The 25,538-nt window shown below is 39.8% G+C and overlaps 1 long non-coding RNA gene across 1 annotated transcript in view; it reads right to left on the bottom strand.

Annotated features, from left to right (window-relative positions):
• The window catches only part of LOC141981472 (uncharacterized), a 39,618-nt gene extending 20,058 nt beyond the window's left edge, over positions 1-19,560 (bottom strand). The window contains exon 1 of the long non-coding RNA XR_012637791.1: positions 19,442-19,560. This is a non-coding gene — a long non-coding RNA (uncharacterized LOC141981472). The remainder of the gene's footprint in view (positions 1-19,441) is intronic.
• Between the last annotated feature and the right edge of the window lie 5,978 nt (positions 19,561-25,538).

Below are 25,538 nucleotides of genomic sequence, written 5' to 3'. Positions count from 1 at the left end.
ATGTCCTGGACTAAAAACATCCCAAACTGGTATAAAACTAGCATCTTGTGGTTACTTACTACCAGTTCAGTTATTACAGCGTTCTCTCTTGTGATATCTTATGATCTAGGGATACTCTTGGTTAGCTGCTAATGCCAAGTCTTTTGGGGCCTTATCCCTTAATTAATTTAGCGAAGCTATTGTATAACAGTAGGCTCATTGCATTATTACTTTAGCTTATACCTGTGTCTCAGCAAGGAAATACCTACACCTATAGGGTATACAGATGGGACAAGTGGCAGTTCCCAAAAACAACTTTTAACGGATCCCCATTTCAGCATTACAGAGAACATCTGCAATAAAAATTGTCACTTATCAATCACCCAGTCCTCTGAAGACATTTTTAGTAGTTTGAGGGTATCTCTTTCCTGGACATCTTTTTTTTTTTTTTTTTTCTCAGACTTGGAGGCATCAGCCATAATGAATATAGTCCAATACTCACTCATATGGAACTCCTGAATATAGGTCACTCACAGCTTATAAACAAGGAGTCTCAAACTGGGGGTTGGGACCCCTCAGGGTGCTGCGAGGTTATTACATGGGGGGTCACGAGCTGTCAGCCTCCACCCCAAACCCCGCTTCACCTCCAGCATTTATAATGGTGTTAAATATATAAAAAAGTGTTTTTAATGTATGGGGGGGGTCACACTCAGAGGCTAGCTATGTGAAAGGGGTCACCATTACGAAAGTTTGAGAACCACTGTATCCGATGAAGTGAGCTATAGCTCACGAAAGCTTATGCTCTAATAAATTTGTTAGTCTCTAAGGTGCCACAAGTACTCCTTTTCTTTCTACTGTATAAACCAACATTCTGGCCTTAGAATTCAAACACACTCTTTGCTAATACCATAGACAGATTTTTGGAGAATAATTAATATGTGAATGAAGTTAAGATACAAAAAGGAAAAGAGCACTAAAAGGCTTAATATTTACTAACAACTCTGATAACCCATCCCTAAGCATCTCTCCCTTTTGACCCTGAATAGAGAGCATCCTTACATTCTTATAAAGCCTGTTTTCTTGAAATAGAGATAATCTCTATATCAGACTGGTGCCTTCGATAAGGCTCTGAGTCTTTAATAAGGAATTCTTAGGGCGGTTTGCCTTTCTGACCAAACAGTTTCTAGGTTTGCACTCTTCCATTTGCAGTAAATTTAAATTTGCAATGAAAGATTCCTGTCAAATATTCTATAGAAAGCATGAATCATAATAACTAAACCTTATATACATCTTCCAAAACATAATATAAAATAAAATTAATATAGAACGCTAATCGAAAATAAATTATAAAGCTGCATTCCCGTGTCTGTAATCATATATGGAGGTAACAAACATGGTTTTATCTTTCCTGACAGTAAGGGGCCTGTCATGTTGACAGAAAGCAGAGACCTCCCAGGAATTCCCTTAATTAGCTTGAATACATCATATAATTAAATAAGCAACTGAAATTTAAGTATGTATGCTATCATATTCTCCAAGCATCATGTGTATGAAAAAATAATTGTATCTCCAAAAAATTCAGTAAAGGCAACTTCAAGTTTGAAATAATCCTAATAATAAATTATAATAATATCTGTGTTCCCATGCTTAAGTACATACCTAAGTATTCCGAATCACTCTGCATACGTACTTTAAATATTCTGTACTCAGTATTGTAGTTAAGTATATTTTAAAGGTACCTTTAAAACATCAAGCTATTCTGTTGCAGAGGAAAGATAAGAAGAGTCACAGGAGGCCAATGTGGCTGCACAAGGAGCTTTAAATGACGGGCATGTCACCCAGGAATTATACGTGGGAATTGCATGAGCATGTAGGGACAAACTCAAGAAAGCCAAGGCAAAGAATGATTTACAGCTCGTAAAGAATGCTAGAGACAACAAGAAGAGGTTATTCAAATATGTCAGACAAAAAAGAGAGATCAAGGACCATGTGGGTCTGCTGCTCAATGGGGAAGGTGAGCTGATGAGAAGATGACAGGAAGCCAGAGCTGCTCAATGCCTACTTTGCTTCAGTCTTCTCACAAAAAATAACATGTGACCGGACAACTAGTGAAGTTGCTATAGACAATAAAGGGGAAGGAATGCAGATTGGGATAAGTAAAGAACACATCAGAGATCTTCTAATTTGAATAAATTCAAATCAGCGGGGCTGGATACTGTTCAACTGATGGTATTGAAGGAATTAGCTAAAGAAATCTTGAAGCCCCTGGCAATAATACTTACAAACTCATGGATGACAGGAGAGGTCCCGGAAGACTGGAGAAGAGCTAAAATAATGCCCACCTTTAAAAAGAGGAAAAGGAGGGAACTGTAGACCAGTCAGCCTGAGTTTGCAGATGACACAAAGCTGGGGGAGGGCGGGGGTTGCCAATATTTTGGAGGGTAGAGCTAAAATTCAGAAGGACCTTGATAAATCGGAGACTGGGATTCTAGTCAACAAAATGAAATTCAACACAGACAAATGTAGTGTGCTACACTTAGGGAAGCAAAAACAAATGTACAAATATAGAATGGGGGAAAACTGGCTTGGCAGCAGCACTGCTGACAAGGTGCTGGGAGTTGTGGTGAATTGCAACTTCAATAGGAGTCAGCAGCTCAAGGCTGTTGCAAAGAAAGCAAATGCAATTTTAGGTTGCATTAACAGAGGCATAACATGCCAGTCATGGGAGGTGACAGTACCGCTTCTCATTGCTGGTTAGACCTCAGCTAGAATACTGTGCCCAGTTTTGGTCACCAATGTATAAAAAGGATGAAGAGAAACTGGAAAGCATCCAGAGTTGAGTGACAAAGATGATCAAAGGGATGGAATGCAAGCCATATGTGCAAAGGCTGAAGGAACAGGGTATGTTTTGTTTGGAAAAGTGGAGCTTAAGGCAGGGATATGATAGCGATCTTCAGGTACTTGAAAGGCTGCCATAAAAAAGATGGAGAACAGTTCTCTTTTGCCACAAAGGGCAGGACGAGAGGCAATGGGCTTAAACTACAGCACAACAGTTTTAGATTAAATCTCAGGAAACTTCCTAACTGTAAGAACAGTAAGACAATGGAACAGACTGCCTCCGAAGAATGCGGAAGGTTCTTCGCTGAAGGTTTTCAAAAGGAAGCTGGATAGTTATCCGTCTTGGATGGGTTAGACACAACAAAACCTGCATCTTGGCAGGGCTTAGATTAGACGACCCTTGCACTCCCATCTAACCCTATGATTCTACCTAAAGCATAAATATCTTTTTTACCAGCAAGTACTTTTTCAAAATAGATTTTTTTAAAAAAAACAATCACATCCCTTCCAGCTGCCCTGGACTTTGGTTGGCCCCACTGTCCTGGCTTGGGAGCTTAAAGACCTCAGTAATGGCTGCAAAGTTTTTGTTTTTTTGTTTTTTTTCTGTTGGCCCTGCTGTTCCACCAATCAGGAAGGGTGGTGACCCTGCACTCTTCACTTCTGATGTGTCACTGCAACCAGCAGTTGGGAGGACATTCAGACCAGCCCAGCTGAAGGTTGTGTGTGTCAGGGTTGGGGGTAGAGACCAGGCAGACACACACCTCTCAGTGTCCTGCATTGAGAGAACAAGCTCAGTAGCTGCAACCCATGCAGGGTGGGTTAAGAAATGTCTACCAATCACTGGGCATGCTCCTGTGCTGAAGGGGCTGTTGGGATACTGGAGCCTGCCTGAGCATAATGTGTGTGTGTGTGTGTGTGTGTATTATATATACAAAAAGCAACGATGACATTTTATTCATATACAGAAATGAGCATGGAATAACAATGAAATAATCTCTTTATCAAATGTAAATAAAATTGTAAAATTCCTTTTCATATATAGATTTTAAAATGAAATGTTGTATATTATGAAAAATTATACATCTCGCTCTCACTCTCTATCTATCTGTAACAATATGGAATTTTATAATTTTATTTACATTTGATAAAGAGATTTTTTCATTGTTATTCCATGCTTATGTCTATATATGGATAAAATGTCATTGCTGCTTTTTTTTCCTTTCTTTCTCTTCCACTAGGTGTTTATATTGTTTAGGTAGTTGTCCATATATTGACCAGATAACTGCAGGGAGTATGGGAATTGAAAGCATTGGGCAATACATAAGTACTATTTCCACAGCATACTTGTACTTATAAGTACTTCTGTAATGATGTACTTGGCACTTACATTTGTCCTTTTTATCAGTACTTATGGCAACACTGAATTTTATTAATAACAAATTTAGCACGTATACTGAGGCTTATCTTCCTCCATTTATACGCATCAAAACTATCAGTTTTTTGCACAATAGTTTTGATCCTGGTGAACAGGAGTCTGAGTCTGGTTGAGGGGAACTTCACAAAAGTGTTGTCCGAGATCTATGCCAAAACATTAAGGCTCAGAGTTATTGGAAGGTCCTGGAAAAAGTATGGCTCAAAAGTCCCTGAGAGAGAAGATTTTATTCCAGTTTAGGAGGGGGTAGTGGAATGCAGTTAAAGATATGTTCTGTTGTATTCAGGATAAGCCTGGAAATCAAGAGCCCCTGAGTTCTAATTCTGTCTCTGCATTAGCTCCACTGAGCAGTGTTGAGAATTAATTAGATAATACTTGTAGAGTGCTTTGAATATGAAAGCATTCTGTAAGTGCTAGGTATTATTATTAATCTTGTCCTGTAGTAAGGATAATGCTCATGATGTTGAAAGTATACTTGTATTAAATGGCTGTTGATTATCAACCACATCAGGTTTGCTTTGGCATTTAATCACTTGTGAAAGCCATTTATTGCAAAAATACTGATGCCATACAAATTATCCCTTAATTAATTCTAGTGCTTGCAACAATACTTAGCAATTTTTTTTCACTTTTACCATTAATAATTATTAATCACCATGGTGGTAATCAGCTGTACGACATAGTTTGGAACTATTTTTGACTCCCTGCCTAGATGGAAGTGTTACCAAATAGTTTAAAACAGGGGACTGGAATTCATGCTTCAGCATTCTATTTCCAGGCCAAATGTTTAGCCAGGCCTCTTCCAAGTCTCCACTAGTGAGTATGAAAAATTATGTATCCACATTCCACATACATTTTGCACACACTTCCATGACCCCCGAACAGTTCTTACATCTATGTGAGCGCACAAGGAATACAGTGATGCATCCGATGAAGTGAGCTGTAGCTCATGAAAGCTTATGCTCAAATAAATTGGTTAGTCTCTAAGGTGCCACAAGTACTCCTTTTCTTTTTGCGAATATAGACTAACACGGCTGCTACTCTGAAACAAGGAGTATGTGTGTGCAATCTATAACACTCGTGCTTGCAAACAGAATTACTGAAAGAGGCATGCATGAGTCTGCAATTGAAAAGCCCAGGCATATATGTCGAAAACTTTAGGCACATGTGTGTGGAGAACGTGGGCTGAAAATGAGGTGTTAATCTATCTAACTCAGTTTTCTGTTTGGAAAAATATAGGGGGGGAGGGGGGAATGACCTGCTTTCACAGGGAAGTGTTGTGAGGTTAAAGACACAGCTGATTATAAATCAATGCAGCTTTGTTGAAGTCGATGGAACTTTGCCAATTTATACTAGCTGTGGCTCTGCCCCATAAAATTTTGAAAAACACTTTAAATAGAAGATTATCCTAAGTTCTGGTACTAATTACTGGGTGGTAAGAAACTGATGACAGCCTTAGAAGCGAGGGGAGCCAAATGTGAATGCATTTTAGGGGCGAGTTCAGAGTGGAAGATAGTTTTGTTGTGTGGAGGATAGTGGGTTTGTTTTTTTGTGATTCTTGCTTGGAGAATGGGGTGGGGGAGGAGAAGAAGAGAAAATATTAATTAAAAAACTACCCCTCCGGCCCCGCAAGCAGCTTTTGGTGACTGGATGCTCTGACATTCCATTCTGATGTTGGCAGTTTGTGGTTGTGGTGGTGGTATTTGATTACTAATACAGCACCAAGAACTAAGCTAGGCATTTCACAGACCAGAATGAGGGCAAGGTCCTTATTTCAAAGAGTTATTAATCTAAATAAACAGCTGACAGATGAGAAAATGGATGCAATGAGTGATTGAGTTCAGCACATGGCTGCTAGTGTCACAAAATTTGTTTGTAATTTGTAAAAGATCTTCTATTTTCTGCACACTCCTCTGAAAGAAGTATTAGGGTCAATATGGTAAATATTATAGGGGGCTTTAGAGATAATATCGGAATGCAGTGTCTTTAAGGCTTAACATACAACAGTGAATGCTGACAGACAATGAGATAAGGATGTATGAATATGTGTACCTATAGATGATCAATTGCTTTGTTGTTAACAACAAGCATAGACAACAAGGAGCTGACCAATATGACATGTTTATGCAAATTCCTAACAGGGAAGTTTGTGATTAACCTTCACTGACTGTGAAAGCATTGATATAAACAATGTGACAATTGAGATGATTTATCTGTTTCTACTCTAGTGTTAACAAAGGGCCTGATCCAAAGCCTACGAGAGTCAATAGAATGATTACCATTGACATCCTTGGACTTGGAAACAGTGCTTGAGTACCTTCAAGTTTGTTTCTGAGCAGGTCACCTTATCATTAATTCTCACAGGTCTTAAACAATAATTTTGTCTGTTTCCAAAGAGAGATGCAAAGGTCTCATTTTTCACATAAAACAGAGTGATTATTCAAATTGGATACTGCAGCACTTTATTGCAGACCCTGATTATCTTTCATCTCATTAAAAAGCTGTTGAAAAATAATTTATGATTTAGTTTCTAACAGGTGATGAAAAATTCATTTGAGCTAATGGCTGAATCAGATTATATTTTATTGCTTAATTTTTATTGGTCTTGATACAGGGGCAGTAGATTAATTATATTTCCCTTTCACCGTCTCAGTAACATGAAAAACTATCACTTCTGGGAAGGGAATTTATTTAGTTCAGAAAAGATTCTGCTCTGTTTTAATTACATTATTTCAGGGAATAAAAGAGTAGACATGGCCACTCTGTGTCTTGAGCAATTCATTTAGGAAAGCATATCCCAGCTGGCTATAGAGAGAAGACTTAGTGAAATATATGTTTTAGAGGTTAGGGTAGAACCTCGCAGCACTCTTGTTATTTCCTGTGCTCAGAAATGTTTAGAGAGAGAGAAGGAAAGAAGATCTAATGTAATTGTCAGGTCATTACAATAATCTGGGGCTGAATTGTTTGTTCAGCAGTAAATAAGAGGGGTTTCGTGGAGACTAAAATAGTTCATTGCACTGCAAAAAGTAGTTCTTTTCCCCCATTTCCTTCTTTTCTGTTTTTTTAAGTGGAAGTTAGTGCTGGTGAAAGAAGTCAGACTGACACAGCCCTGGAAACTAAAGGTCTTAATTATCCACAGAAGAGGTATAGCATGTTGGGGTTCCTTACACAGCATGGACTGCACCACGAATCCAAGTTCCTTTTCACTGAACCACCTGCTTTATCCTCTAATCTGGACTGAGCACCTTCAGGGATTAGAGGGTAGTTTCATCTCTGCACCTATTCAATCCTTGCCCTCTCTGGAGAAACTGCCAGGAAGGGAGCCAATTAGTGGCAATTGTGCGGGTTTATTTTTTTGTGAGATGTATATATCTGTCCACCAGGAACTGGTCTGAGGCCATCAACGCCCGTGACATCAAACATTCATTGTGACAATAACAATTTTCAGTCAGACGAAGCAGCACTATATATGTTTTGAACTAGTGACCTAGAGATGAAGGGCTCTCTATGTATTTACCTGAGCCCCAACTAATCTCCCTTGGTCTGTTTTCCTCCTCCTTGCTTGTGGTGCTCATTTTCTTGAAACTTAATCAAAGTGATAACTGCAGTTGCTTATGTTGAGAGGCAACCGAAGTTTCAGCAATTCAGGAATAGAAAGTGGGGGTTTTCAACAAAAGTAGGTCAATAGAAAATGAATGTATGGACATTATGACCCTCACAGTAAAGTTAACTATTTAACTGTTAATCGTTGTTTGTGCCCCAGGTACTTTGGTGTGAGTTTTTATGTTTATTTAAAATTATATATAATTATAGTATTATAGTTATACTGTATACTATATATTAAAGTATAATGTTAGGTGAGAAAAATTAAATATGAAGCAGTTATGCCAACCGAACCAAAGTCAGGCCAATAAAGGTTGCTGGGAAAGTCCCTGAACGAGATAAATAGAATAAAAGAATACTTGTTTAAGTTGCAGGGAGTAAGAAAAAAGGGGAGGCCTGCATTTTTGTACCAAATGTTCTGGGAACAGTTTGTTGAGATAGGAGGCACTGTTTTCCACTCCCTGTTCTTGTGTTATGTGTGTTCTTAACTCCTCGTCTCCTGGTTGACACCCATACCGATAAGAAAGTTAGTGAAGCATTGCGATTTGCTAAAAGTTATCTACAATAAGGGGGTAGAAGTGCATGCATAATAGAGAAAGAGGATTTTAACTAACATAGGGGAGGGGTGAGCTGCTTTATGAATAAATCTGTGACGCAACGGAACTGTCTATAAAAACCTATTAGTTTTACTTAGAGGCTGCTGGTTCTCTTTGGAGACAGGCTGCTCTCTATTGTTGTGCGCACTCTTCAATAAAGAGCTTTGTGTTCGGACCTTGCTGGTGTTGCCTGCCTCTCTCCGGTCAGACAATGAGTCGTGCCATCTGGGGTTCGAGTCCTCAACAATAAAATACTATATATATTATAATCATAATATTGTGCATGTATATTATGTATATAAAATATGCACACACAATACAATACACAAAACATTTATATATGTTCAGGAACAGAGAGAGTTGGCAGATAACTTTCTAGCTTCTAAGTTAGGTTGCTTAGAAAAGGGAGATTAGATGCTGTTTGGTAGTTTACAAGATCACTAGCGTAACATGGAGGTTTCTTCTGAACCGAATACCGCATGTTGTAGAATGGGTGGTAGATTCCCCTCATCAGAAGATATGTGGACAATGTCTGATACTACGATTCCAATATACTCTACTCTCTTATCATTGTGGGAATGACAGTGGGTCAGAGCTACTCAGTGGTTCTATTTGTATGAATGATCCAAATATTTGGAAGGAGGGAGGTTGTGTTTCTGGCTGTGTGGTTACCTTGGATTTCTTGGGGTCCTGTGAGATGTAGGCACCCCATAGCAAGAGGGCCTGGGCTATATAGTTGAGTGCAAGCAGTCAGGATATATTAAGTAGTTTATAATATGGAAAATTTCTACAGGGTGTGACTGTGCTGTTTCTATGACAGAGGAGAGTTAAGCTCTTTGTGGCTCCTCCATGAAAAGGAAAAATAAATGCAGGAATTCCTTGTATCAGAATCTGTATCATGGATAACATTTTTCATCATCACACTTTAATTTTCTTTTTCCCACTATTTCATTTCAGGTCATCTGAAAACCATGTACATCAGTGGAATTGAATGGGGCACTTTTGTGCCAGTGTACCTAAGGGACTAGTCAGATTGCATTACCTCACTAATTCTTCTACTCTTTGGATTTTTGGTTAAGTAGAGTAAACTAAATACATTTTGTTATTTGGTTCACCCACACAGATCTTGGTACAGGACTGGGACCTTAATCTCTATTGCCCTGATTCAGCGACATATTTAAGCATATGATTATCCATAAGAATGAGAATTGTCTTAGTGAAACCAAGGAAGCTTAAGATTCAAAATTAAACATGTACTTAAGTTCTGTGCTGAATTAAGGGCAAAAAGTTTATTTTTCTTTAAACTAAAATTATCCCTTCAGAACACTAACAGGATTGAATATTACCCTCTGTCCTTCACATTGTGACCTCTTCTTTCACACTCTGAGGATGACTCTTCAGAGTGCACCATCTGGAATCTCACAGTGAACAGACTCTCATGGCTGACTGGAGGAGAAAATGTGACTTAACCATACTCTAGAAACAAGTAAAGCACCAAGAGGGAGGCTAAAGATTTGCTGCATTAACTGTGCCTGGGTTACCATCATTAAAATAAATAGAACCAAATCACAAATGATGACCAAGTTTGCTTGGCTAGGAAAATGCATTAAGCTGAGCAAATGGGGAAAAATAACTGATAGCTCGCTGTACATAGAAAACTAAGACAACTAAGATTGTTTAGGAAAGCAGGTTAGCTCTGCTGAAGCTATGTGTCAGTTGCATAAGTTGAACAAGCTGTTGATTTGTAAGAAGAGCCTAACAGAATATCCAACTGAGTAATGAAAGACAGAAGAAAATATACAAACTGGATAAGAGAAAAATCACAATTTCTTTTTAATGTTGAAAATTAATAATCACAGAAGACTTCAGCAGCAATTGATTATATTTTCAGTTGTGCAATAAAAAAGGAACAAATATCTTTGCTCTTTGTCAAGAATAATTTAGAGTATCTTGAAAACACTGAGTGACCTGACACAGATCACAAAGCTGCAGGTCTGTGTAGTGCTATATGATTCACTTCAGCGGGGTCAGCTGGAAAATGACAAGGACTTATGGGGGCAGGGGGCTGTGGTGATTCATTTTTGTGTGTGTTGGCAAGTTGGGTTGGAGATTTAGCATGTGATTCCAAAGAAAGGAAAAAAAATCTTTTGCGCTAGAGTATGCTGACCTGGCAGCAGGGTTTGGAAAACACACCATGAGAAATCATATGGGGAACTGGAAGTTCATGAGTAAAATCTGAACTCCAGTGAGAATAAATAGCATCATGCAGAATTCTGGCCAGAGAGCTGTCAGTGGAGAGAGTTTGACATCTATGATAAAATTTCAACACAATAAAACCCCACATCAGTGGATTGGATATCAACGTCCCCATTCTTCAGCCATGTAAGTGCAAGTCAACACATGAAGCTCAGGAATTCATTGGCTTCAGTGAAAAACCTAGGATAAAGGAAGAATTTCATGGAGCTCAAGCAAGAGAGTTTGGCTATTATGAATTCCTGAGTAGTAACATGAAGTGGCACATATCTTTCAAAGGCATTACCAATGGCATACCTGCTTTTTGTCAATTAGGTACAGAGAACACCTATAGAGAAAAAAGTTGCTTTTGAAAGAGGTTTACCCATCAGAAGCATGTATTCTGCATATCAGAAAGCATGAAGAATAAGCAGCAGTGTTAAAAAATAAAACTGATGACACTGATCTGACTTACAGATCCTAAAAATATATTATGTACAGTAAGCACATTCTAGTGCCAGGCCATATGGAATGTGACTTTGTGTCCATGAAAAGGACTTAGTCGGCACAAGAATGTATGATTTATGCCTTCCTATACCACCATTTGTGAATCTTGCCCCCAGTTTTGTATGGAGGAAGACTTGTAGATTACTTAGTAGCAGATCAATACATGTCTTTACAACTCTGGGATTTCTTCAGCATGTTGGATGGCTTATTGGAAGATTTGAAAAAAAATGAACTGGAAATATTGATTCTCATATTCAGATATGTATTTAATTATTTTTCATTCAAACAAACCCAGTTTATGCCATTTGATTGCTTCTGTTTTTTATTTTGTTTTATCAGCAGACTGACATTACATTCTACTGCCTTTCACTCACTATGGAAAAGTTGAGATTTCAGCGAAGAGTAAGGATCAACACAATACCACCATTGTTTCCCAAATCAAGACTGGACAAAGAGAAGGGTGATAGGTTGGCAAATGGAGGAGAAACACATTTTCCATGAATGCATGGGAGAAAGCTGATCAGATATAGCTAAATAGCTAGCTAAATCTCTTGAACAATAGTTTTCAGTTAAATTATTTAACAATTTTAATACGACTTTCCTATCTCTCATGTGCAATTATCGCACTATGGCATGGGTGGAAGATGCTCACTTCATGAGATCTGTGAAGTTTTCTGTTTTAATTAGTGTATATATATAGTTCAGAGGTTTTTCAAGGTGAGTCTGATGTCATCATCCATAGTGTGTGGTTGGGAGTCATGCTGACACAGGGGTTATTGATCTGAGCTGGTCAGGACGTCATAGAACCTAAGGGGGGAAGAGAGTGGGGTTTAAATAGAGCTTTCTGGAAGACTCCATTTCATGCCAAATTTCAAAATTTCAAACATTGGAATGGAAGGGGGGAAAAAACCAACCCTTTAGAACATTTTTTTTTTTTTTTTACAAAAAAATAGAATTGTGTTGCAATGATTGTTTACAGATAGACACCTAAACTTCTTGGTGTCTCTGGTCAGAAGTGACTCTAAAACATTCCTGAAGAAAACGTCATCCAAACCGATATGCCTTCATGAAACATTTCACCTCTGACAAAACAAAATTCCACCTGAAATGTTCTGACCAGCTCTAAGCAGAGGTCAGTTACCCAATAGATGGCACTGACACCCTGGAGAATGTAGGTTCTCTGCAAAAACAGAACAGCTTTCAATTCTAATTGATGTTCTAGAGAGGGAGGCTCCTTGATGGATGCTCACTGCAAGATGTACTGAAACAATGATGCATCTGGCCATGCCGTCCCCTCCAAATTATCGCTCGGTGGCTCCTAGCCCTGTGTTACTGTGCTCTCAGCCCAGCTGGAATTTTTGCTGCTTAATGGCATCAAGCTGGGTTCCAGCAGATTGTGCTGGCAGAACTCCTAGAGGTGAATCTAGATGTGCTGAATAGCCAGGCTCCTGTGAGTCTGAAACTGCTCAGTCGCTCACGTATTGCAAAAGTTAAGAGAATTTGAATAATTCTCTTGGCCAATCATCATCTCATTCTTTACCTAACTAAATATGTTTTGGGGTCTGAATTGTGCTCACCTACTTCATTCAGAGTGAAGTTAAAGCAGTGGTTAGGTGTAGATTCTGGATAGAAATCAGCTTCTGCCTTCTCTTTACTACTCTTGCTGTTACTCAAAAAAGGGAATATATATAATGGATGGATGGTTGATATTTAAATATTTTTTTCTAGGAGGAGAAAGAGGAGAGACCAGAAGCACCAAAGCGGTTTGCTGCTCTTGACTGAATGTACGTAAGGTTTGCTGGTTGTTCATTTGCAACACCTCCACTGGTTCTAGTTTGAGTAATGAAACAGTATGGAATTTTCTTGGCCGTGACACCTCAGGGAAGTGTATTTGCATGAAGTGCAAAGTAGCCTAGCATCTTGGGTGAGCGATTCTGAATATTGACAGTCAGCTAAAATATTGACTAAGTGGGGGGAGAAATTCCTAAATAAGGCAACTGAAGAAACATTTAACTGATAATGCAGAAAGAGACCAGAAAGGGCAGAATATTGAGTTAGGAATAAAAAATACCTGGTTGAACATCCAGAATGTAACAGGAGGAGCAAGCAAAAATACGTACTATTGGAAAAAATGGGATGAATGAGAACCACAATGTGAAAAAGTGTCAGAAATACTGGTTGATGGCATGCTCTTCTACACACAGGAAACTGTTCTTCCAGTGAAGGTATGAATAATTCCTACTGAAGTCAGTTACAGTACACACATTTGGAACTGCTTGTGTTCTGCTTTAAGAGAACTGCAGCAACAGGGCAATAAGGGAGGTGAAGGGAGAAAGAGGAAAGCAGTGATTGTGATTGTGGTACAGTTTGTGTGGTTTGTAGTAGACACTGATTCCTGCATGATTGGCTGCCTTCATGGAGAAACAAGAGGGTAAATCCCACCACAAGTGGGTAAGTTGTCGTTATGGTTTAAAAAAGTCTCAGATTGTCCTCGGGCCTAGCTGGATGAATGTATTTGTTGCTTGGTAGGCCTTGAAAGGGCAACTGGATGAGGCTAAAGAGGTTTCAGGGTGTAAACTGATAATTAAAATGACTTGCCATCTGCTGAGAGGAAAAGGAAAATGCTCTATCAAAATATACAGATCCCTCCGAGGGGATAGCATAGGTGTAACTGGCTGCACAATTTATCCCAGTATTATTATCTCATTAGTTTTGAGACTAAAATGATTCCTTTAGTAGGAGAGAGAGGAGCACAACACTTGGGGATAACAAACTTACAGCCCACGCAGATGGCTGAGTGAAATTATATCACACAGCAGAAAAACAATTATATTTCATGTGAGTTTTAGCTGGAGACATAATCATATATTTTCTACCTTTGTTTAACCACCATATTAAATATTAAAATATTCCTACCTAGAACAAAAAACAAGTGGAACCTGTCTAGTTTGAATTTTTGTTATATACTTAAAACTGAGGTCAGCTTGGCCAAAGTTCACAACTCTTTCAGCAAACCTGACCTGATTTTTACTGTTCAAACTGAAAACCATGTGAAATGTACTAATTTTTGCAGGGTTAAAATGCAAGGGCCTGAGTATTTTACACCAGTTTTAAGCCTGAGTGACTCCATTGGATGTGAAATAAAATCAATGGAACTACATTGAGAATCAGGCCTCCAAAGTGTGAAATTTAGACTCAATTGTGTTTTTACGTTTTTGCAGAAATCCAAAGCAAAACCCTTTCAGGTGCAGACTGAAACTGAAAGAAAAGTTCTAAGGAATCCCCAGGAGAAAATATCTTATGAATGTTGGGCAGTTCTGCTCTCCTACTTTCCTTTTCATATACTGGCCAATTGGTACAAAACATTGTTGTATCCACTGCCAAAAATAAATAAGGGCCAGTGAATCTTCCTGGTTTCGATGTGAGAGATCTGGGATTGTAAGCTATTAGGTATAACAAAATAATGGGTTGAGGAGCAAAAAAGATCAGTCCTTATCCTTCTGCTACATATTCCCATTTTTGAAAATATCTGTATGTTGGATGGAGTGTGGACTATGGAGAGGTGTGGGGACCGCATTTGACCATATTGTGTTTAAATTGTCTTGTGGTAATTTATAATGTGGGAAGTTATTAGCTAAATTTAACACACTGTACTATAGCAGAACGCATTATAGGCAATGTAATGCAACATGATACATCGTTAATGTATTATGCCAGGTTAGAAAATTAAAAAAAACCCCACAAAAACCCGAAAAACCTCACAAGAGACACTCGTTCCTTTATTTAATATGTAATCTTTGGAAAATGGCTGTTGCAACTTATCCACAAATATTTTACCACTTGTATGTGTTCAAAGCAAAAAGTAATGATTTTGGCTCTTGACCATCTGTTTTTCAAATACAGTGGCAGAAGAGAATTGTACCTGCTGCCCATTACTAATGTGGGTTGTGGCAAAACAACCCAGTTTTAAGAACAATTACCTTTCCATCTACTTTAAGAAATAGTTGCTTTTCAAAGCTAGGATCATGTCTTTATATGTGTAGATAGCACAATAAGGCCCCAGTACTGATCAAGGAATCTGATATTTACATATTAAATAATAATTATAGAGGTGTTGTTGGAACTATTAAAGTTAAATCCGTGTCAGCAATTCCATTTTTACGTGTTTTCAAGTCCATAAGAATCTGCTCCAACCCAAATCTTGGTTAATAGAATCTGGGCCTCCGTGAACCCTCTCTTACCCTTAATAAGTGCAGGTAGGTATATAAGAGTACTCTTTCCTTCCTCTGCTCTATAGAAAAGCAGAGAACTTTTCCACTCATAAGTGGTAGAAATTCTCTTTGCTGAATTTGAAATGGGTGGTACACCTAAGCAATTCTTTAAGAACTGTCCAACACTCCTTTCAAGAACCTGGGATATTTGGTTGGGGGGGGGGGCGGGGGTTGGTTTGTATTTTGTTTGTTTGTTTTAACTTTGAATCAAGGTCCAAGGAGAATTTGATAGGTATTGCAACAAATATCCTTCTAATACTTTTCCTTGGGCTCTCTAAACCTTCTTGTGTAGGGTTTTTTTTTTTTTTTTTTAACTTCTGTTTCATGGTTCTTCAGTGTTTTTGTTCTAGGGACGTTTTCAGTGTTCAGTACTGGGAAATCTAGTAAACTCCTATTCCTTTTGAAAGAAGAGGCAGTGTGGGGAAAGAGGGAAATAGAGAGGGAAGAGAGAGAAAAATACCCTGGGAAAAATGTGTTGGTGGTCCTGGCATTTGTAGTTTTCCCAAGAAACTTACTCTCTTCTCATCCTGTAAATTCTGGTCAATCTTAACTCAAACTGCATTCCATAAGATTTGTTTAAAAATATTAAATGAAAAATCCATATTTCACCAACTGAATTTCTCAGCTCTTCCTAGCCTATTCAGCCATCTGCCCAATTCCAGCATATGTTTAGTTTCCTTATTGCTTTAAAATCAAATTCTTCTCTCAGCCATACTGGTATAAATCCAGAATAACTTTGCTGAATTCAACAGACTCTGGATTCCTCCTAATGTGATTGAGGGGGGATTTACCTATAAGCTTTTCTCTTATTTAGTTCTCATAGTTACAATGTACTTTTTTTTTCTTTTTAGTTCAGATATTTAAATATTAGATATTTACAACCTTCATCCCTTTCTCTGCTGTTGATAGCGTGGGCTTCTGGTTTCACCAGTTTATTAACCCAAGGCTGTTTCTCTTTTCCCACATTAGATCTCTTCCACTACACGACACAGATTAATTGCTGTTGCTAACTTGTGTAGATTTATTGGTTTTAGTTTTATTTATTCATATATTTTTGTCTTGGAATGCTTGTGAATTATTCCAACAACCTGCTTTAATAGCTCTGAATTGTAGGAATATAACAACTGGGTTATGCCATATTGAGTTTCAGATAACTTTTTCTTTGTCTTGGGGAGGGGGAAGGAAGAACGGGACTGGATAAGTGTAACTGAGGACTGAATTTGTTCCAAAATATTTGTATGTATAACAGGACCTGCCTCTCTAATTCTGGGACACCCACGACTGGCCATTCCTGTTTAATTAGCCCACCTCACCTAGAGTCGGCCCTGGTGACAAAGGGGAAAGCCTAGCAATCCCTACACCCAGACATAATAGAATGATGCCCAGTGAATCACTTCTCTGCACTTGGGGCTTGCTCTGGGCTGGGATATTGTAGCAGTGTGTATGTAACCCTTCTGCCCGTCAGAGTTGGCAGCAACAAGGGCCGGGTTCAGTATCTAGGGGTTTCATTCCAATAACACAATGCAAAACCGGCTCGAGCCCCCACCCAGTGACCTGGGACAAATATATACCACCCCCGCTGGGTGCCTCCAAGAGGCAATATTTCCCGTCTCACAAGCACGGAGTTTGAGTATAGCAAAAGCCTTTTAATAACAGAGAGAAACAATGTGGCATTATGTTGGGGAAACAACACCAACAGGATTCATAACACAACCCATGAGCAAAAAGACCCCACCCCAAGCAAATTGGGGCATGACCTTTCCCTTTGGTTTTAGAGTCCAGCAACCCAAAGTCACCCAAAGTCCCAAAAGTCCAACAACCCAAAGTCTCTGTCCCTGGTCAGTGCAGCACCAGAGTTTGAATGTTTATCTGCAGAGTTTTACCCCCCCAACCTGGGTGGAGATGGGGGTGGGTTAAGGGGCACCTTATGTGGTCCAAAGCCGATTGCCCCAACCTCTCCATGGGGCTCCGCTCTGCTCCACCAGCCATCCCACAAATTGCTCCGCTCTGCCAGCCGCCCCCATGAGCTGCTCCAGCCATGCCGTGAACCACTGTGCTCCAAGAGCCACTCTGCTCTGCCAGCCATCCAGCAAACTACTCAGCAATATATCTTCAGGCTCCCCCACTACTTAACACAACACTCAGTGATTTCAGCTCTTAGTAAGCTTAGCTCTTTTGTGATTTCAGCTTGTAATATGGGAGCCTCTGCACCAGTGGCCCAAAGTGAATTCTACTCAGCAGCGTGTAACTAGACTCCTAATGGAATCAAAATTAGCTCTGATATTCCACAGTGGAGAAAGGAGGCAGTGCAATTAGCATGTAAGGCCCATACTACCAGGTATTAATATCTGTTCTCAGCATCTCTCAATTCACTGAGTTTTGGAACCCATGTCCCATGCTTAGCGAGTGCTACTTAGTTGATGGCGAGTCCCTCCATCATAACAAAAGGCCAAGTACAGGTACCACTGTCCTTGATTCACATAATCAGGAAAATAACAATTTATTCTTCCTGTCCCAATAACAGAGAAACTGGGGATCCCACAGCAGCCAAAGTGACCATTTGGGCAGCTATGGGCTCATGCTAGGCGGGGTGGGTGTGCCTATGCAAATGAGATCAGCCCCTGAAGTTCTTTTCCACAACTTGCCACACCTCACCACCAGCTGTCAGGGTGGAGCTCATCCTGACTCCGCTTACATGTAAATAGAGCCTCTTCCCTTAGAATAATCAGCAGGTGGGAGAAGGGAGACTGAAAACTCCATGAGGTATGTTTCACAAAGCTTTCATATGATTCTCCCCTGTAGTGAGAAGAATTTAGTGGGCTATGGAGTGTGCAAGGCATCCAAACCCAAAAGATCCAGTGAGGAAGGATCATGGAAACGGGAGTCATCTTATGTGAAAGTTTACCGTCTTGCACAGCTTTGATGACCACTCCTCCTACTGACGTTATGCCTAAGGTTTCTCAGCAGCAACTGTGGAAGGGACTTCACATTAGTTAATACTCACACTCCAAGCAGCATTAACACTCTTGATCAGCTTATTGATTCACTTGCAGACACCCAGTCTATACCCACAATCTTCCTTTGATGCACACATCTCTCTTCTTCTGCTGAGGTTATTCTGCCCTTAAGGAGAATTTGATCAGACCCTTCATTTAATTCTTTTAATTCTTTGATGAGCTACTCTTTTTAAAGGTGATAAAAGAACACTAGAGAAACCATTGTAGAGCAGCCCCTAAGTTAGTAACAGTATATTTTAAAATACCTCTGGATAGATCACAGCAGAGTCAATAATTATTAATAATTCACAACAAATAATTGTATTGAAATTTAAAGACATTTGTGCATCAAATTGTCCTTGAACATCTTGCATTTAAATTTATTTGTTGTTTGAAAATTTGCCTAAAACTCTTTGATAGATTATTTCTCCAAATATTTTCTGGTTTGTTGCTTGTCTGTGATCAGACCATTACAAGTGACCAGCATCTCAAAATTCAAACTTTGATTGGATGAAAGTCACATGGTATAATTCTGCTCCCTGACTGAAAGATATTTTCTGCTTAAAATATGATGTATCTGTCCTGATGATAATCTGGTCCTTTAGCATATTGTCTGAAAGAAAACTTGGAGAGTGTGTACTCATTTATATCAAATTTGTTTAAAAAATTGAGTGAATATTCTAGTAAAATTTTTGAAATGTTTGCTCATCTCTACTAGTAAATATGTTAGTTAATTATGCACATACATTTAATTACCAAGGGAATGTTTTACCATCATTTTGTTTCATTGTTCAAATGTGAATCAACTTGTATTTAAAGGGATACTAGTAAGTGAGTAAGGCACAAAATCTAGGTTTTTGTGTAAAGAGGGGAATTTATTAATTTATCTCTAATCTTTAAATAGCACTGGTCTCTGGAATATCAAGGGATTGACATAAGATTCCCCCCCCCCCCCAAACCTCTCCAAATGAAACTATTGTTTCTTACCTCTTTTGACCTAAGTGATTAGCCAATATTTGGAATCTTGCAGGTTGTTTCCATCAGGAGAAGAAATTGAAGATAGGTATTTCTTTACATGCGTGCAGTTCTGGTTCATTATGAAGAATGCACACAGACTTCTATTTCCCTTTACACAGTAGGAATCAAACAGGAGACAGTTTCTTTGCCCAGTATACCAAGCCTCTTCCAACCTCCCCCCCCCAAGCTTTCTTCCCAAAAGCTCTCTTGTCTTTTTCTCAGGCTATACTACAAGTGTTTCTCTATCTGTCCTTGGCTTTCTGCTGCCTTCTGTGTTTGCTTCTGTGGTGTTTCTGGCTGCATATGTTTTTTTCTCTCAGACAGTTCTACCAAAGCAACGCTCAGACCTCTGTGTTTGCATTCAGCCCCCAGCCAAACCCCTCTGCCTCACATTGGCCAGTGCCTCAATGGCTTTGAAAAGGGCCTGTGTTTTGAGTGGTGGCTCCTTTGTTTCAGACGACTAACAACAAAAAGAAGCTTAATTACTTCTTATATTTAATATGAATGAAGGCGGCTATGGTGCCTACAATCTTCAACAAAGTTTCGCTGTATAATGCTATTTATAAATTAAGTGAAGCTAATGTTTGTTTTCATTGTCCGAGCTGAGTGAAATGCAGAAAGTAAACACACATTATAAATAGTGAAAAGTATAGTAGCTTTCTAAAGTTCTTTGTGTTATAATAATAATGTAACACATGGGAGGAGCTTCAATGTATATGATTTTTACCTTGATGGTGTCTCTCTTTGTGATCAATCTACTGATGATTAGTTGTTTTATTCCTCTTTCCTGCAAACTCCAATGTTTTAGTTTGAGCAGTGGTTTATATATATGAACTGCCACTTCAGATTATGAGGAAGTGAGGGAGGAAACAGAATGTGACGTATTTTCCAGAAAATTATTTACTTTATTATTTACTCATGGGGCTTTCTATATTGATCATCATCAACAGTATGCAAGAAGCTCACAAACATTCATGAATTTAGTCACCCAACACTTTTTTGAGGTAGCAAAGTATTATTATCCCCACTTTACTGATAAGAAACTGAGGCTCAGAGAAATTATATGACTTTATTGGACCACCAGGAAGTTTGTGATGGAACTAGGAGTAGAAGTGTGAGATCCTGAGACCCAGCTGAATGCTTCCACCACAAGTCTATCTTCCCTTTAGTAATCTGAGCACTGTAGTTTCTCCTGACCCTAACATCAATGATACAGTGCATGCTCTCAGTCACTTTTTTTCCCCAGTCACTCCAATCATCACTTTTCCCTGAAACGTAGAGTGGGGAGCTGAACTGTGATCAGGAAAGACTACCTCACTTTGCTTACCATGTGCTATTACAGCTGCTTTGATTGGTTCTCTGTTTCAGTCAGCCTTGGGAGAGATGTTGACTAGTGACTGAGGGATAAGAACCTACTTGTGGTGATCTCTTCTACATCACCAAGATTGAGATGAAGGAGGGAGATAAGCAGAATGAAGGGATGGAAAGGACAAAACAAAAACAAGGGATGAAGCAAAGCAAGATATAATAGGAATAAGAATGGATAAAGGAGGGAAAAAAACCCAAATCTCTTTGCAGCTCGTGGGTACAACATGGCAGCTCTGTGCATGTGATGTGTGCAGGTTGTACGTCCATAGAGTACTCAGGCAGTTAAACTTGCAGATCTAAATGCTTTGTTCATATAATATGTTTTTATTCCACTCAGAACTCTTCTTGAATTAGAAAGGCCAAGGCACAAAACAAGATTAAACTAGCTAGAGACATAAAGGATAATAAGAAACATTCTACAGATACATTAGAAGCAAGAGGAAGACCAAGGACAGGTAGTCCAGCTACTCAATGATGAGGGGAAAATAATAACAGAAAATGTGGAAATGGCAGTAGTGCTAAATGATTTTTTTGTTTGTTTTTCACAAAAAAGGTTAGTAGCGATTGGTTGTCTAACATAGTGAATGCCAGTGAAAATGAGGTAGGATCAGAAGCTAAAGTAGGGTAAGAAAAAGTTAAAAATTACTTAGACACGTTAGATGTCTTCAAATCACCAGGTCCTGATGAAATCATCCTAGAATACTCAAGGAGCTGACTGAGGAGATATCTGGGCCATTAGCGATTTATCTTTGAATGTCATGGAAGAAGGAGGAGATTCCAGTGGACTGGAAAAGGGCAAACACAGTGCAAATCTATGAAAAGGGAAATAAGGACAACCAGCCTGGGGAATTACAGACCAGTCAGTTTAACTTCAGTACGCGGAAAGATAATAGAGCAAATAATTAAGCAATCAATTTGCAAACACCTAGAAAAAATAAGGTGAAAAGTAACAGTCAGCATGGATTTGTGAAGAGCAAATTGTGTCAAACCAGCCTAATAGCTTTCTTTGACAGGGGAAGTGGTAGATGTGGTATATCTTGACTTTAGTAAAGTATCAGGGGGTATCTGTGTTAGTCTGTATCGACAAAAACAATAAGGCGTCCGGTGGCACCTTAAAGACTAACAGATTTATTTGGGCATAAGCTTTTGTGGGTAAAAACTCACTTCTTCAGATGCATGGAGTGAAAATTACAGATGCAGGCATTATATAATGACACATGAAGCGAAGGGAGTTACCTCACAAGTGGAGAACCAGTGTTGACAGGGTCAATTTGATCAGGGTGGATATAGTCCACTCCCAATAATAGATGAGGAGGTGTCAATTCCAGGAGAGGCAAAGCTGCTTTTGTAATGAGCCGGCCACTCCCAGTCCCTAGTCAAGCCCAAATTAATGGCGTTAAATTTGCAAATTAATTTTAGTTCTGCTGTTTATATTTGAAATCTGTTTCTGAAGTTTTTTTGTTCAAATATAGCTACTTTTAAATCTGTTATAGAATGTCCAGGAAGATTGAAGTGTTCTCCTACCGGCTTTTGTATGTTACCATTCCTGATGTCCAATTCGTGTCCATTTATTCTTTTACGTAGGGACTGTCCGGTTTGGCCAATGTACATGGCAGAGGGGCATTGCTGGCACATGATGGCTTATATAACATTAGTAGACATGCAGGTGAATGAGCCCCTGATGGTGTGGCTGATGTGGTTGGGTCCTCTGATGGTGTTGCTAGAGTAGATGTGGGGACAGAGTAGGCAACAAGGTTTGCTCCAGGGATTGGTTCCTAGGTTAGTGTTTCTGTGGTGTGGTGTGTAGTTGCTGGTGAGTATTTGCTTCAGGTTGGGGGGCTGTCTGTAAGCGAGGACTGGCCTTCCTCCCAAGGTCTGTGAGAGTGAGGGATCGTTTTCCAGGATAGGCTGTAGATCGTTGATGATGTGCTGGAGAGGTTTTACCTGGGGGCTGTATGTGAGGGACAGTGGTGTTCTGTTATTTTCTTCGTTGGGCCTGTCCTGTAGTAGGTGATTTCTGAGTACCTGTCTCGCTCTGTCAATCTGTTTCCTCACTTCCCCAGGTGGGTACTGTAGTTTTAAGAATGCTTGATAAAGATCTTATAGGTGTTTGTCTGAGGGATTGGAGCAAATTTGGTTGTATCTTAGGGCTTGGCTGTAGACAATGGATCGTGTGATGTGTCTTGGATGGAAGCTGGAGGCATGTAGGTACGTATAGAGGTCAGTAGGTTTCCGGTATAGGGTGGTGTTTATGTGATCATCACTTATTTGCACAGTAGTGTCAAGGAAGTGAATCTCTTGTGTGGACTGGTCCAGGCTGAGGTTGATGGTGGGGTGGAAATTGTTGAAATCCAGGTGGAATTCTTCAAGGGTCTCCTTCCTGTGGGTCTATATGATGAATGTGTCATCAATGTAGTGCAAGCAGAGGAGGGGCGCTAGGGGACGAGAGCTGAGGAAGCGTTGTTCTAAGTCAGCCATAAAAATGTTGGCATACTGTGGGGCCATGTGGGTACCCATAGCAGTGCCCCTAATTGAAGGTATAAGTTGTCCCAAATCTGAAATGGTTGTGTGTGAGGACAAAGTCACAGAGCTCAGCCACCAGGTGTGCCATGGCCTCATCATCTTGACAGCTTGTAGTCCATCCTCAGGTGGAATATTGGTGTAAAGAGCTTCTATATCCATGGTGGCCAGCATGGTGTTTTTAGGAAGATCACTAATGCATTGTAGTTTTCTCAGGAAGTTGGTGGTGTCTTGAAGATAGCTAGGAGTGCTGGTAGCATGGGGTCTGAGGACAGAGTCCAAATAGCCAGATAATCCTGCTGTAAGAGTGCCAATGCCTCAGATGAGGGGGCATCCAGGGTTACCAGGTTTATGGATCTTGGGTAGCAGATAGAATACCCCTGGTTGGGGCTCTGGGGGTGTGTCCATGTAGATTTGTTCCCATGCTGTAGCAGGGAGTTTCTTGAGCAGATGGTGTAGCTTCTTTTGATACTCCTCAGTGAGATCGGAAGATAGTTGCCTGTAGAATGTGGTGTTGGAAAGTTGCCTGGCAGCCTCCTGTTCATAATCCAACCTGTTCATTATGACTGCAGCACCTCCTTTGTCAGCCCCTTGACTTTAGTAAGGCTTCCGGTACTGTCTCACATGACCTTCTCATAAACAAAATAAGGAAATAAAACCTAGATGGAGCTATTATAAGGTGAGTACATAACTGGTTAGAAAACTGTTCCCAGTCAGTAATCAGTGCTTCACAGTCAAGCTGGAGGGACATATCGAGTGGGGTCCCACAGGGATCAGTTATGGGACCAGTTCTCTTCAATATCTTCATCAATGATTTAGATCAGTGGTTCCCAAACTTGTTCCACCGCTTGTGCAGGGAAAGCCCTGGGTGGGCCGGGCCTGTTTGTTTGTTTGCTGCGTCCACAGGTTCGGATGATCACGGCTCCCACTGGCCGCGGTTCGCTGCTCCAGGCCAATGGGAGCTGCTGGAAGTGGCGGCAGTACGTCCCTCGGCCCGCGTCGCTTCCAGCAGCTCCCATTGGCCTGGAGCAGCGAACCGCAGCCACTAGGAGCCGCGATCAGCCGAACCTGCAGATGCGGCAGGTAAACAAATTGGCGCGGCCTGCCAGGGGCTTTCCATGCACAAGCAGCGAAACAAGTTTGGCAACCACTGATTTAGATAATGGCATACAGAGTACACTTATAAAGTTTGTGGACAATACCAAACTGGAGGTGGGGCAGGGGTTTGCAACTACTTTGGATGATAGGATTAAAATTCAAAATGATCTGGACAAACTGGAGAAATGGTCGGAAGTAAATAGGATGAAATGCAATAAGAACAAATATAAAATATTGCACTTAGGAAGGAACCATCAGTTGCACACGTACAAAATAGAAAATGACTGCCTAGGAAGGAATATTGCAGAAAGGGATTTGGGGATCTTAGTGGATCACAAGCTAAATATGAGTGAAGAGAGTAACACTGTTGTGAAAAAAGCAGCCATCATTCTTGGATGTATTAGCAGGAATGTTGTAAGCAAGACATGAGAGAGAATTCTTCCACTCTACTCTGTGCTAATTAGGCCTCAGCTGGAATATTGTGTCCTGTTCTGGTGCCACATTTCATAAAAGATGTGGGCAAATTGGAGAAAGTCCAGAGAAAAGCAACAAAAATCATTAAAGGTCTAGAAAACATGACCTATGAGAGAAGATTGAAACAATTGGGTTTATTTAGTCTGGAGAAGAGAAGACTGACAGGGGTGTGATACCTGTTTTCAAATACATAAAAGGTTGTTGTAAAGTAGAGGGAGAAAAATTGTTCTTGTTAACCTCTGAGGATAGGACAAGAAACAGTGGGCTTAAATTGCAGGAAGGGCAGTTTAGTTGGACATTAGGAAAAACTTCCTAACTGTCACCATGGTTAAGCACTAGAATAAATTGCCTAGGGAAATTGTGGAATCTCCATCACTGGAAATTTTAAGAGTAGGTAAGAAAAACACCTGTCAGGGATGGTCTACATAATACTTAGTCCTGCTTTGAGTGGAGGACTGGACTAGAAGACCTCCCTGAGTCCATTCCAGTCATTTGATTCTATGAAGTATTTTTTCACACAACGCACAGTCAACTTGTGGAACTCCTTGCCAGAGGATGTTGTGAAGGCCAAGACTATAACAGGATTCAAAAAAGAAGTAGATAAAGT

The sequence above is a fragment of the Natator depressus genome, chromosome 2 (genome assembly GCF_965152275.1).
Source record: "Natator depressus isolate rNatDep1 chromosome 2, rNatDep2.hap1, whole genome shotgun sequence".
Classification (NCBI taxonomy): Eukaryota; Metazoa; Chordata; order Testudines; family Cheloniidae; genus Natator; species Natator depressus.
Note: the sequence above shows the minus strand (reverse complement) of the source record. Positions and strands in the feature narration are given on the sequence as shown.